The following is a 14996-nucleotide window of genomic DNA, read 5'->3' as shown; positions in this document are numbered from 1 at the left end:
TCCAGGATCATGACCTGAGCCAAAGGCAGTCGCTTAACCAACTGAGCCACCCAGGTGCCCCTGGATTTCTTTTTTTTTAAGTTTGTTTATTTGTTTAAGTAATCACTATACCCAATGTGGGACTTGAACTCATGACCCCAAGATCAAGAGTCATATGCTCTTCTGACTGAGCCAGCTAGGCACCCCTAGGATTTCTATATATAAAATCATGTCATCTACAGATAACAACAATTTTGCTTCTTTGTTTCCTATTTATAAACCTTTTATTTCTTTTACTTGCCTACCTACTCTGGCTAGGACTAACAGTATGGTGTTGAGTAAGAGTGGTAATAGTGGGCATCTTTTGTTCCTGATCTTAGAGGGGAAGCTTTCAATTTTTCATTACTAAGTGTAATGTTAGCTGTAGATTTGTTATATATAGCCTTTATTATGCTGAGTTATGTTCCTTCTATACCCAGTTTGTTGAATTTGTTGAACTAATTTTGCTAAATTCCTAAGTTTTTATATATTGTGTTTCTATTTTGTTTGTTTCAAGATATTTTAAAATTTTCCTTGTGATTTCTTATTTGACCCATTGGTTTTTCAGGAGTGTGTTGTCTAATTTCTACATATTTTTAAAATTTCCACTTTTCCTCCTGTTACTGATTTTTAGTTTCATGCCAGTTGTGGTTGGAAAGATACTCAATATGCTTTTCAGTCTTTTAAAATTTGTCAAGACTTGGGGCACTGGCTGGCTCAGTTGGTAGAGCATACAACTCTTGATCTCGGGTTGTAAGTTTGAGCCCCATGTTGGGTGTAGAGATTACTTAAGATCTATAAATGAGGGACGCCTGGGTGGCTCAGTCGGTTAAGCGTCTGCCTTTGGCTCAGGTCATGATCCCAGGGTCCTGGGATTGAGTCCCACATGAGGCTCAGTGGGGAGCCTACTTCTCCCTCTGCTTGTTCTGCCTGCTGCCCCCCCTGCTTGTGCTCTCTCTCTCTGACAAATAAATAAACAAAATCTTAAAACAAAAATCTATAAATGAATGAAAGAAAGAAAGAATGAAAAGAAAGAAAGAAAGAAAGAAATTTTGTCAAGACTTGTTTTGTGTCCTAACATATGATCTCCACTGGAGAATGTTTCATGTGCACTTTGAAGACTATGTATTCTGGTGCTATTGCATGGAATATTCTGTTATGTTCATTTAGCCTAAAGTATGGTTCCAGTCCAATGTTTCTCTATTGCTTTTCTGTCTAGATGATCTCTCTGTTGATGAACATGGGTTATTGAATCCCCTAATATTATTGTATTGATGTCTATTTTTCCCTTTAATTCTATTAATATTTGCTTTATGTATTTAGGTCCTCTGATGTTGGGTGCATATATATGCAATTGTTATATTCTCTTGATCAATTGAATGAATGGCTTTCTTATCTCTTACAGATTTTGTTTTTTATCCTAGAGTTAAAAATCATTTTATCTTTTCATTTTCAAAGGTTTTCATGTGCATGTAACTAAACTTCCTCCAACTATTTGGGAAAATAACAAATCTGTTAAAGCCTCTCAGTATTTTTCTGAACGAAAAAAACACAATTTCATTTTCCCATAGAGACTTCCCTCCAGTGTAGACTTGGGCATCTCTAGGCTGGACACACAACTGACATACTGGGCTTCCCTTGGCTGCTTTTCTGGCTGGGATGCTCAGTCTCTTGGATCGCATTCCTTCTGCTTTCCTAAGTTATGTCCCAATTTTGCCAAAGCACATCTTCTAGGAGATTCCTAAAAAATCATGTAGGGAAAAAATATATTTTTTAAGATTTTTATTTTTTTTAAGTAATCCTAACCCAACGCGGGGCTCAAACTCACAACCCCAAGATTAAGAATTGCATCTTCCACCAACTGAGCCAACCAGGCACCAGGGAAAAAAATAATATATTTTTTTTTTCAAAGAAGGAGAGTCTTTGCATGTTTGGAAATATTTTTATTCAATCCTCATACTTAAGTTTGAGTGAGTAGAGAATTTTAGGTTGAAAATAATTTTTCCTCAGAATTTTAAAGGCATTTCTCCACTATTTCCTAGCATCCAGTGTTGCTCTTGAAAACTACCATGCTATTCTGATTCTGTTATCTGGTTCTTTGGGATTTTTAAAAAATTATTTTTAAGTAACCTCTGTGCCCACTGTGGGGCTCAAACTCAAGACCCCAAGATCAAGAGTTCCATGCTCTACAGACTGAGCCAGCCAGGCGCCCCTATTATCTAGTTCTTCGAATGAGACCTCTGTTTTCTCTATTTCTGTCTCTATCATCTCCCCCTCTGCTTCTCTCCTTCCATCTCCTTCTGTCCCACTCCATGCTTTTATGATTTTCTTTAGTATTCTTTAACTTCCGTGACATGGATTTATGGGCTGGGTACTCAGTGGGCATTTTCAATGTAATTATCACTTCAGTTCTGGGAAATTTATTTGTATTCTACCTTAAATAATTTTCTTCCCTCCATATTCTCTGGTCTCTCTTTTGGCAAATTCTATTATTCCCCATCTCCTGGAATACTCTTAATTTCTTCATTTCACTCAGACTTTCCACCTCTTTGGTTTTTGTATTATACTTTCAGGGAGTTTTCTTCATCTTTATCTTTCAACCTTTTGTTGAACTTCTATTCCACCCGTCGTGTTTTTAATTTTGAAGAGTTCTATCTTGTTGTCTAATTGTTCTTGGTTTTAGGTGTAATACTCTTATTCATAGCTGTAATATTTTATCTTACTACTCAGATGTTGTTAATGATAATTTTTAAATATTTTCTTCTGTTCCCTGTGTGATTTGTCTTTTATCTCCCATTTTAGTTTAGCTTTTTAATTGAGGTATAACTTAATGAGATGTATACAGAACTTGGTTATGCAACTTGATGAATTCTGCATCTGATTACACTCCTGTAATCACACCCAGATCAAGATATAGAATATTCTAGTGACACAAAAGTCTCCCTCATGACCCTTTCCAGGCAATATAACGCCCCAAGGAACAATCACTCTTTTGATTTCTATCAACAATAGTTTGTTTTGCTGGTTTTCAACTTCATATCAGTGGAGTCATATGGTATGTACTCTTCTGTGTCTGGTTTATTTCTTTCAACAATATTAAGCCTGTTTGATTTATCCATATAATCAATGTAGCAGTTGTTAATTATTTTTTATTGCTGTATAGTATTCCATTGTATAAATATACCACAGTTTTACTTCCCTGTTGAAAGACCTTTGAGTCATTGCCATTTGGAGTCTATTATGAATAAATCTAAGAATATTCCTTTATATGTTTATTACAGATATAAGCACTCAGTTCTCAGGGACATATATTCAGTAGTGAAATTTCTAGGTCATAAGGTTTATAAATAGTTAGCTTTAAAATATATTGTCAAATCGGGCGCCTGGGTGGCTCAGTTGTTAAGCGTCTGCCTTCGGCTCAGGTCATGATCCCAGGGTCCTGGGATCGAGCCCCACATCGGACTCCCTGCTCCGCAGGAAGCCTGCTTCTCCCTCTCCCACTCCCCCTGCTTGTGTTCCCTCTCTCGCTGTGTCTCTCTCTGTCAAATAAATAAATAAAAATTTAAAAAAATATATATATATATTGTCAAATCGTTTTTTAAAGTGGCTGTACCAGTGGAAACTTCCGCCTGAAATGTATGAAAGTTCCTGTTGTTCACATCCTTATCAACACTTGTTATTGTCAATTTTCAAATTTTAGTCATTCTAGTGGGGATATAGCAATATATCATTGCAGCTTTAATATGAATTTCCCTGCTAAGCTTATTAGCTATTTGCATATCCTTTTTTAAAAAGTATTTTATTTTTAAGTTATGTCTACACCGAATGTGGGGCTCAAACTCACAACCCTGAGATCAAGTGTCACACGCTCCACTGACTGAGCCAGCCAGGCATTCCTGCATATCCTTTTTTTAATAAAACTTTTAAAAGATTTATTTATTTACTTGAGAGAGCGAGCGAGCGAGCGTGCACAAGCAGGAGGGGTAGAGGGAGATGGAGAGAATCCCAGGCAGACTCTGCACTGAGTGTGGAGCCATATCAGGGGCCCTGACACGTGGAGCCACAACCCTGAGATCATGACCTGAGCCGAAACCAAGAGTTGGATGCCTGACTGCACCACCCAGGTGCCCCTGTATCCTTTTTTTTAACATGAAATTTCTGTTCAAGATTTTGTCCATTTTTTAGAAAATTGGGTTGTATGTTATCTGAGTAACAAATTACCTCAAGACATACTGGCTTAAAACCCCAGTAAACATTTATTATCTTGGTTTCTGTGGGTCAGGAATTCTGGAATGGCTTAGATGGGTGCTTCTGGCTTCTGCAGTCAAGAGGCTAACTAGGGCTGCCGTATTCTACAAGTTGAGTAGGTTTGGAGGATCCACTTCCAAGATGGCTTACTCACATGGCTAGGAAGTTGGTGCTGGCTGTTGGCTGGAGGCCACAGTTCCTTGCCACAGGGACTCTCCATAGGGTGGCTCGACACTTCTCACAACACTGTTACTGGCCTTGCCCAGAGCAAGTGACCCAGGTGAGAGTAAGGCAGACGCTTCCATGTCTTTTCTGACCTGGCTTTTGAAGTTACATTTTGACATGTGTGTGGCATTCTTGGTTGCCTAAGTCTGTCTAGTTCAGTATATGAGAGGACTAACTAAATGAGGGTGTGAATATCGGGAAGCAAAGACCAATGGGGATTGTTTGGGGAGCTGGCTTCCACAGGTTGTCTGTCCTTTTCTACATATTCTGATTAGAAGTTCTCTGTTAGATGTGGCAACACTGTCAGAGTGACTTGCCTTTTCACTCTCTTAATACTGCCTTTTGGTGACTAGAATTTAACGGCTTTATTAAGATAAAATTTATCCATTTAAAGTATAATTCAACACCTTTAGTGTATTCACAAAGTTATGCAACTATCACCACAATCAGTTTTTGAGTATTTTCATCATCCTTAAAGGAAACCCCATACCTACTACCAGTCACTCCCCATTCCTTCTGCAAACTCCCAGCCCTAGAAAACTGGTAATCTACTTTTTCTGTTTATAAAATTGCCTGTCCTGAACATTTTATATAAATTAAATTATACAACATATGTTCTTTTTTGACTGGCTTATTTCATTTAGCACAGTGTATAGAAGAATTATCCATGTTGTAGCATGTGACAGTATTCCATTCCTTTTTACTGCCAAATAATATTCTGTTATATGGACATACCACATTTATCCATTCAAGAGTTGAAGGGTCATTTGGGCTGTTTCTACTTTTTGGCTATTTTGAATAGTGCTACTATGAACATTCATGGGTAAGTTTTTGTATGAACATATATTTTCAGTTGGGTAAATAACTAGGGGTGGAAATGTTGGGTTGTGTGTAACTCTGTCTTTAACTTTTTCTTTTAAGACCTTATTTTTTTTTTAATTTTAAAAAGACTATTTATTTGAGAGAGAGAGAGAGAGTGAGAGCACAAGTCGGGGGGTAGGGGCAGAGGGAGAGGGAGACGCAGACTCCCCGCTGAGCAGGGAGCCTGATGCTGGGCTTGATCCCAGGACACTGAGTTCATGAACTGAACTGAAATCAAGAGTCAGACGCTCAACTGACTGAGCCACCCAGGTGCCCTGCCCCTATTTCAAGATTTTTTTTTTTTTTTAAATATTTATTTATTTGACAGAGAGAGAGAGAGCACAAGCAGGGAGAGCAGCAGAGGGAGAGGGAGAAGCAGGCGCCCTCCTGAGCAGGGAACCCGATGCAGGGCTCGATCCTAGGACCTGAGATCATGACCTGAGCTGAAGGCAGACGCTTAACCGATTCAGCCATCCAGGCACCCCAAGACCTTATTTTTTTAGAGCAGTTTTAGGTTCACAGCAAAACTGAGAGGAAGGTACAGATTTCCTATATACCCAATGTCCCCACACATGCACAGCCTCTCCCATTATCAACATCCCCTACCAGAGTGGTGTATTTTGTTACAATTGATAAACCTACATTGAAACATCATAATCACCGAAAGACGTCAGTTTACATTAGGATTCACTGTTCGTGTTGTACATTCTGTAGGTTTAGAAAAATGTATAAAGTCATGTATTCATTATTATGGTGTCATACAGCACACTTCCACTGCCGTAAAACTCCTCTGTACTCAGCCTATTCATCGCTCTCCCTGACCCTGAACCCCTAGCTATCACTGACATTTTTAGTGTCTGCACAGTTTTGCCTTTTCCAGAATGTCATATAGTTGTAATAATACAGTATGTAGCCTTTTCAAATTGGCTCCTTTCACTTAGTAATATTCATTTAAGTTTCTTTCATATCTTTTTAAGATTTTATTTATTTGAGGGAGAGTGAGAGAGAGAGAGAATAAGAGAGTGAGAGTGCAAGCACACACAGACGGAGAGGGAAAGGGAGAGCAGAAGAAAATAAATAATAAATAATATTTCTCTCTCCTGAGCAGAGCCCAATGTGGGGCTGGATCCCAGGATCTGAGATCATGACCTGAGCTGAAGGCAGTTACCCAATCGACTGAGCCAGCCAGGCACCCCTAAATTTTCAATTTCTTTGGGTAAAAAGACCAAGGAGTGTGCTGGATCATATGGTAACAGTATGTTTAGTTTTCTAAGAAGCTGCCAAACTGTTTTCTGAAGTGGCTGAACCATTTTGCATTCCCACCAGTAGTGAATCAGAGTTCCTGTTGCTTCACTTTTTCATCAGCATTTGATATTGTCAGTGTTCTGGATTTTGGACATTCTAATAGGTATCTCGTTTCAATTTGCATATCCTGGTGACATATGATGTAGAGCATCTTTTCATATGTTTTTTTTCATATGCCCATTTGCCTTCTGTATATCTTTTTGGTGAAGATGGCTGCTAAAGTCTTTGGCTCATGTTTTAAACAGGTCATTCATTTTTGTATTGCTGAGTAAGAGTTCATTTTTTGTGAATGTAAATGGTATTGTTTTTAATTTCAAATTCTACTTGTTAATTGCTGATATATAGGAAAACAATTGACTTTTATATATTAACCTTGTATCCTGCAATATTGCCATAATTGCTTATTCCAGTTTTTAAATTTTTACTTTTTTTGTAGATTCTTTCAGCTTTTCTACATAGACAATCATGTCCGCTGTGAATAAAGACAGTCTTATTTCTTCCTTCTCATTCGTTATATTATTTTTTAAAGATTTTATTTATTTGACAGAGAGAGAGAGAGACAGCGAGAGAGGGAACACAAGCAGGGGGAGTGGGAGAGGGAGAAGCAGGCTTCTCGCTGAGCAGGGAGCCCAGTGCGAGGCTTGATCCCAGGACCCTGGGATCATGACCTGAGCTGGAGGCAGACGCTTAATGACTGAGCCACCCAGGCTCCCCTCAATATGTATTTTTTTTTAAAAGATTTTATTTATTTATTTGAGAGAGAGAGTGAGCACAAGAGGGGGGAGCGGGAGAGGGAGAAGCAGACTCCCCGCCGAGCAGGTAGCCCGATGTGGTACTTGATCCCGGGACTCCAGGATCATGACCTGAGCCGAAGGCAGTCGCTTAACCAACAGAGCCACCCAGGCGCCCTCAATATGTATTTTTTAAACTCCTTTTCTTGTGTTATTGCCTAGGATATCCTAGGACTTCAAGGATGATGTTGAAAAGAGTGATGTCTTGTTCTTGATCTTTGTGGTAAAGCTTCTAGTTTCTCACCATTAAGTGTGATGTCAGCTGTAGCTTTTTTGTAGATTATCAAGCAGGGAAAATTCCCTTCCATTCTTAGTTTACTGAGAGGTTTTTTTTTTTTTTTAAATTTTTAAGTAAACCCCATACCACATATGGGTCTCAAACTCACAACCCCAAGATCAAGAGTGACATGCTCCACTGACTAAGCCAGCCAAGCACCCCAGTTTATTGAGAGTTTTTATCATGAATGGGTGCTGGATTTTTTCAACGCTTTTTCTGCATCTTTTCATATGTGATTTTTCTTCTTTACTGTGTGGATGTGATGGATTACATTATTTGGTGTTTGAATGTTGAACCAGTCTTGCAACTGGGATAAATCCCACTTGGTTATGCTGTAAAATTCTTTATATACATTGTTGGATTTGATATGCTAGTATTTTTATATGTATGTCCATAAGGTATTGATCTGTAGTTTTCTTGTAATGTTTTTGTCTGGTTTTGGTTTTAGGGTAATGCTGTCCTCCTAGAATAAGTTAGAGAGTATTCCTTTTGCTTCTATCTTTTAAGAGAATTGGCATAATTTCTTCTTTTAAGTGTTTCGTAGAATTTACCAGGCAATCCATGTAGGTTTGGTGCAGTTTTGGAAGGTTATTCATTATTGATTCAATTTCTTTAATAAATATAGTGTTACTCAGATTGTTTCTTCTTGTGGGAGTTTTGGCAGATTGTGTCTTACAAGAAATTGGTCCACTTCAACTAGGTTATCAAATTTGTGGACATAGAGTTGTTCATAGTATTTCTTTATTATTATTTAAATGTCCATGGGATCTGAGGCAATGACCCTTTCTTCATTTCCAATATTAGTAATTTGTGTCCTCTCTCTTTTTTTCTTAGCCTTACTAGAGGTTTATCAATCTTATCAATCTTTTCAAAGAACCAGCTTTGTTTTCATCAATTTTCTTTTGAATCCTTATCTTCAATTTCATTGGTTTTTGCTAAATTTTTATTATTATTTTTATTATTTATTTTCTTCTGTTTCCTTTGCATTTAATTTGCTTTTCTTTTCCTAATTTCCTAAAGTGGAAGCTTAGATGATTGATTTTAGACCTTTCTTCTTTTCTAATATATATATGGTCAATGCTACAAATTTCCCTTTAAGCACTGCTTTCACTGCATCACCCAAACTGGGTAAGTTGTGTTTTCTTTTTCATTTAGTTAAAAATATTTTTAAATTTCTATTGAAATTTCTTCTTTGACATGTGTTATTTAGAAGTGTGTTGTCTAACCTCCCATTATTTGGGGATTTTCCAGCTGTCTTTCTGTTACTGATTTCTAGTTTAATTCTGTTTCAGTCTAAGCAAGCATTGTATGATTTCTATTTTTTAAAATTTGTTTTGATTTATTTTATGGCCCAGATGTGGTCCATCTAGGTGAATATTCCATGTGAGTTTGAGAAGAATATGTGTTCTGCTGTTATGGGATGAATTAGTCTACAGATGTCTATTATATCCAGTTTATTGCCGTTATTGTTGAGGTCAACTATAACCTTCCTGATTTTCTGCTTGCTTGGTCTGTCCATTTCTGATAGAGGGGAGTTGAAGTCTCCATCTCTACTGTTGGAGACATCTATTTCTCCTTGCAGTTCTATCAGTTTTTGCTTCACATATTTTGATGCTTTGTTGTTAAGCATGTACACTGAGGATTGTTTTATCTTATTGAAGAATTGGCCCCTTAATGATTATGATTTTTATGATTTTTATTTATTTTTTTTATGCCCCTTTTTATCCCTGGTAACCTTCCTTACTCTTAAGTCAGCTGTCTGAAATTAATATAACCACTCTTGCTTTCTTTTGATTAGTATTAGCATGGTATATTTTTCTTCATCTACTTACTATTAATGTGTATTTGTCTTTGTATTTTTAAAAATTGTATTTACTTTAGAGCGGGCAGAGAGAGAGTGTGTTGAGTGGGGGGAGCGGCAGAGGGAGAGGGGAAGAATCTCATGCAGACTCCATGCAAGGCTCAATCTCATGACACTGAGATCATGACCTGAGCCAAAATCAAGAGTTGGTTGCTTAACCAACTGAGCCACTCAGGTGCCCCCTCAATATTTTAAATATCTCACATTCCTTTCTTCTTGCTTTCATTGTTTCTGAGAATTGAGATGTAATTCTTATCGTTGCTGCTCTATAAGTAAGGTTTTTCCTCTAGCTTCTTTCAGGATTTTTTCCTCCATCTTTGATTAACTGTAATTGGATAATGATCGGCCTAGGTATAGTTTTGTTACTGTTGTTTCGAGTTTGTTTGGCATTTATCCTGTTTGGTGTAATCTGAGTTTTCTGGATTTGTAGTTTGGTGTCATAGTCTGTTCGGGTGGCTATAACAGAATACCATAAACCAGGTGGCTTATAAACTACAGAAGTGTATTTCTCACAGTTCTCTAGGCTGGGCAATCCAAGATCAAGACACTATCAGATGCAGTATCTGCTGAGGATCCACTACCTGATTCATAGGTAGTCGTTTTGTCTTTTTGCTGTGTGCTAACATAGTACAAAGAGCCAGGGGAGCTCTCTGGGCTCTTTTGTAAGAGAAGCCATCCCATTCATGAGGGTCCCATCCTTATGACCAGATTGCCTCCCAAAGGCCCAACCTCCAAATAACATGACATTAGAGATTAGGTTTCAACATGGATCTGGGGGTGGGGGGGGGAACAGCCTCCAGCAGTCTGGTATGAACTTGGGGAAATCCTCAGTTATTGTTGTTTCAGAGTTATTTCTTCTGTTCCTTCCTTTCTTCTTTTTGGTATTACCATTCCGTTAAGTTATACCTTTTGTAGTTGTCTCATAGCTCTTGGATATGTTGTTCTATTGGGTGTTTTTTTTTTCTTTCTCTTTGCATTTCAGTTTTGGCAGTTTCTATTTGAGCATTCCTTAAGCTCAGAGATTCTTTCCTCAGCTAGGCCCTGTCTATGAATAAGCTCATTAAAGATACTCATTTCTGTTAGTGTTTTTGATCTCTAGCATTTCTATTTCTTTCTTAGAAGTCCCAACTCTTTGTTTACATTGCCCATCTGTTCCTGTATGGGGTCTACTTTGTCCATTAAAGCCCTTAGCATATTCATCACAGTTGTTTTAAATTCAGTCTGTTAATTCTAACATCCCTGCCATATCTGAGTCTAGTTCTAATGCTTACTAGCTCTTTAAACGCCGGGTTTGGCCTTCAGTTTGGCCATTACAATGCCTTATAATTTTTTTCTTGATAGCCAGACATGAATGAAAAAGGAATTGCTGTATGCCTTTAGTAATGTGGCCAGGTTGGAAGAAAGTGGTCTCTAGTCCTATGATTAGGTCTCAGTCTTTTAGTGCGTCTGTGTCTCTGCGCTGTAAACTTCACAGTGCTTGAGTTCCCATCCCCTGCTCCAGTCCTGCCCCCCCCCTTCTTTCCTTCTCTTCCCAAGTGGCTGGCTTACTGTTGGAGCTCCTGCTGCATGTTACTACAACTGAGGAAGCTCCTGCTTCTGGTATTCAAAAGAAGACAGTGAGTTGCAAGAGGAGGCTGGAGAGACCTGGTGGGTTAGGGGCTTGGCTAAATAATGAAGGTTCCGGCAGGCTACTAAGAGTTTGGATTTATGTCTAAATGCAACAGGAAGCCATCAAAAGATTTCATTATTTTTTTCTTTTCACATCAGACAGGCAACGTGATGAGGTCGTGACAAGGTTTGAGGGAGGCACGTTTCAAAGCAAAGGAGTGATGTGATCTGATTTCCATTCATAGTTTAAGACATCCACTTTGTTAAGTGAAGAAAGGATTCAAAGGGATAGGAATTGAGACTAAAGATGGCTACAAATTAGGTGTCACAACTGACACCTGAGTATTATCAGTGAAAACTCTTGGTTGTAAAAAATAGAAAATGCCAGCTGATTTAAGCAGAAGAGGAGCCTGTTTTATTATTTTATTTTTTAAATAGAACCATTTGGTAGTTTGCAGACTCTGCAGGAAGGGGGGAGAACCAGGCTTGGAAGGAAGTTTAACAGCCAAAGTTACCCCAGTCAGTTCAGCGTGGTCATTGCCACTGCCAAAGCACAGTTCGCCCCACTGCTGCTGACATACACAAGCGATCTGGCTACTGAAGCTAGAAGCACCTCCCACTCCCAGCTTCACCCCTTCCCTCCTCCCCACGTTTGAGGCGCTCCTGGCCACCCTCTCCACTTGAATAGATTTCTACTGTCCTTACTTCTTGGGGTTACTGGTTAGTGATGTCAAGTTTGGATGCATCTGATTGACCAAGCCTAAGTCACAGGCGTATGCACTACAAGCAGAAAAGGGTGGGTTTACCTAGGATTTTCTGTATCTTTGGTGTTAGGTAGTCTCCCAGCAAAACTCATTGGTATCCCAGACACATCTTGTCTCCTGAGAAGCTAAGAAAATGACACATCCAATACCAGCAATGGAAAACCTGGTATGGCACATTGAATTATTGAGCCTTCTCTATTTTATCTGTGCCCTTGGCATGTACCTCTGCAATCCCAACTAACTTCGTGTATTTCCTCATCCTGTGGCTTTTTCCTTGGCCACATGATTTGCTTTTACCTTGGAAAGTTGACAAGCAGAAGCCTGAAATGTACTTGTGCGATTGATCTTGTGTTTCCGCCATCATGAGAGGAACATGTGCTGGCTTGCCCCCTTTTCCAAGGAGGCTGAGAAGTGGAGCAGGCCCACACACCTGCAGTGTGAAGCCAACCTGTTTCTGCCACTGCAGTCTAGATTAACAAACACCAGCTGTTCTGCAGATGGGAGCCTGGCTGAGATCAGCAGCTAAATACTTAGTGTATGCCTCTGAGTTTCTATGGTTTATTATGCAGCAATAGCTGACTGGATACAATTGAGATTATCTGAAGGAACTCCACAAGGTTGAAAAGGTTGGCAAGTATAAGGTTTTAATTATGGAAACAAGAAATGTTTCAGAGAGTGCATCAGTCGAAGAGACTGGTCTACTGAATTCTGAGTGACCACTCAACCTCCATATGTATGGTTTTCAAAATTCTCTTACATTTATATGCTGGTCTTATGGCTTACAGAGCACTTTGTAAACATGATCATAAACCCAAGAGTATTACTGTCATCTGACCCAAGCCTAGCCAGGGCCTCTCTACTGGGATGTCATAGCACTCCAAATGTATCTAACAGATCTTCTACATTATAACAAAATCACCTCTTATGTACCTGTCTTTCCCATCGGATGAAGACCTCATTCTATTACACATTGACTGGCACTCCAGAGTTGAGCTTTTGTTATCAGCTCACTCTTCTGCCCAACACCACCAATGATTCTTCATGCCATTGTAAAACCCGAATTTTCCTTAGTGTCTACAAAAATCACAAATTGATATGGCTCTTTACTTACCCACTTCATCTTTTTTACTCACATTGGCCTCCCTGGTGTGCCTTAGATTTGAACAAACCAAGGACTTTAAGTCCATCAGTATTTTCCCCAGATTTACATATGGCTTTCACCTCTTTTCTCTCAAATGTCATACTAATGTCTTCCCTGACCAAGTTATTTATGAAAGTTGAATATGTAATGTTAAACTAATATAAGGTTAAAACAGATGGCATGTGTTCACCGCTTAGAGCTCAATACTCAGATTCTAACAATGGTTTTCCTATTAAATGCCAAAATTTATGGTGTAATTCCATCATCACATCATAGTGGGGAGTATCAGAGTAATGATTGAAATGGATAATGGAAGATAGTCATGCTCTATTCCCAGTGTTACTTGTCCTTGGATGCACTGAATTAAATTTTAAGAGGCACAAAAAGGCAGGACTCTTCATACCAGGTAACCCATTTTTCTAAAACTTCAGTGGTGCTTTTACCTATCGAAATTGAAATGCTTCTAGGATGATTATACTTAACTGTGGTTAACACTAAGGGTTTAGGCATTTTCATTATTTGCTGGGAGAAGTAAATGTTCATACAACTTTAGGACTGAAGTCCGTTTTAGAACTTAAGAATGGGGGAATAGAAATTTACAGATTAATTTCTGGTAACGAGTCTAAATATTTTAAAGACTTAAGAATTCTCAAATGGATGTTTTCTAAAGTCTTTTTAAAGGCATGTTTAAGATATGGTAGTGAGAATGTAAAGTGAATTATATAGTTTATATTTAAGTGTCTAACACACTTTCCATTTTCTGAAGAACCCTGAATAAACCCAAGTTGTGTGGCAGGTATTAGCATGTCAAGAAATCCAATTCCAGCATTCTATTTGCAATTAAAACTACTGTCCCCTTCATAATGGAGCTCAATGTAACTACCTAGTGCAGTAATTCCTTCCAAGTATTACTTATTTCACACTGGAGCTCAGGGTTGGTTATTACTGGCAAGATAGGCTCTTCAAAGTGGTTAACGTTTAGCCTAAGTGAATAATCAAGTTAAAAAAACCCTCCTATCCTGCTACTTAGCCATATAGTAAGGTCACAAGACACTGTCTAGGAGATACCCATGAACTCAGTTTATCTAAATTTTAGACCAAGACAGTGGAGGTATACAGTACTCTTAGTTCTCACTGGGAAAACTGCTGTTAATCATCAGGGTCTTCTGAATGGGTCTTGAACATTTAAGTCTGATTCTGGCTGAAGCATAGAAGGTAGAGAGGCACCTATAAATCAGGCTCAGGTAGGATGGGGAGGTGGATGAGTTACCTGTGGACTTAAAATCAGCAAGCAGAAATTTTCCTGTTAAGAGGTCAGCAATTATTTGCAGTTTTCTGGGTCAAATGATCTGTCCCAACTACTCAATGCTGCCATTATAATGTGAAGGCAGGCATATATAATACATTAAGTGAATGGTGATAGCTGTAAAAACTGGAACACACCAGCCAGATTTAGTAGTGTGTAGTTTGCCTACCTTTGGGAATTCAAAAATGCTTAAGATGAAAAGGTGAACTGCTCTCCTTCCCACACAAATGCATATTGCTTCTGATATTGACCAGAATGGTGAAAAAACCTTTTTAGATTTTAAGGACTTATAAGTGCCCTATTTGTCCCAATGAGGAAAATTCATCTGAATTAGCACCCATGTTTAAAATCACCCCTTAAAATGTCCACCAGTCTACACGCTGGCAAAACTGAGTTAAGTGAATGGAAAATGTATGCATTCTCTACGATTTGCCAGAGCCACCACTACCACCCTGTAATCCTCAGGGACAGGATGACTTTTATTAAGTCCTAAATGGCTTCCCTTTGGCCTTTATCCCAAGGTTAAGAGGATCCTCCTAGTTGAGGACACTAGTTAAAATGTGCACAGGATTGCAGGGGGGAGGGGGAAGA

The 14996-nt window shown here is 38.7% G+C and overlaps 1 pseudogene; it reads right to left on the bottom strand.

Annotated features, from left to right (window-relative positions):
* Window positions 1-11347: 11347 nt before the first annotated feature.
* LOC116634200 lies at window positions 11348-11474 on the bottom strand (annotated as a pseudogene).
* Window positions 11475-14996: the final 3522 nt, after the last annotated feature.

This window comes from Phoca vitulina, unplaced genomic scaffold, assembly GCF_004348235.1.
Source record: "Phoca vitulina isolate PV1807 unplaced genomic scaffold, GSC_HSeal_1.0 scaffold8, whole genome shotgun sequence".
Lineage (NCBI taxonomy): Eukaryota > Metazoa > Chordata > Mammalia > Carnivora > Phocidae > Phoca > Phoca vitulina.
The sequence above is the reverse complement of the archived record's forward strand: the minus strand, read 5'-3'. Positions and strand labels throughout refer to the sequence as shown.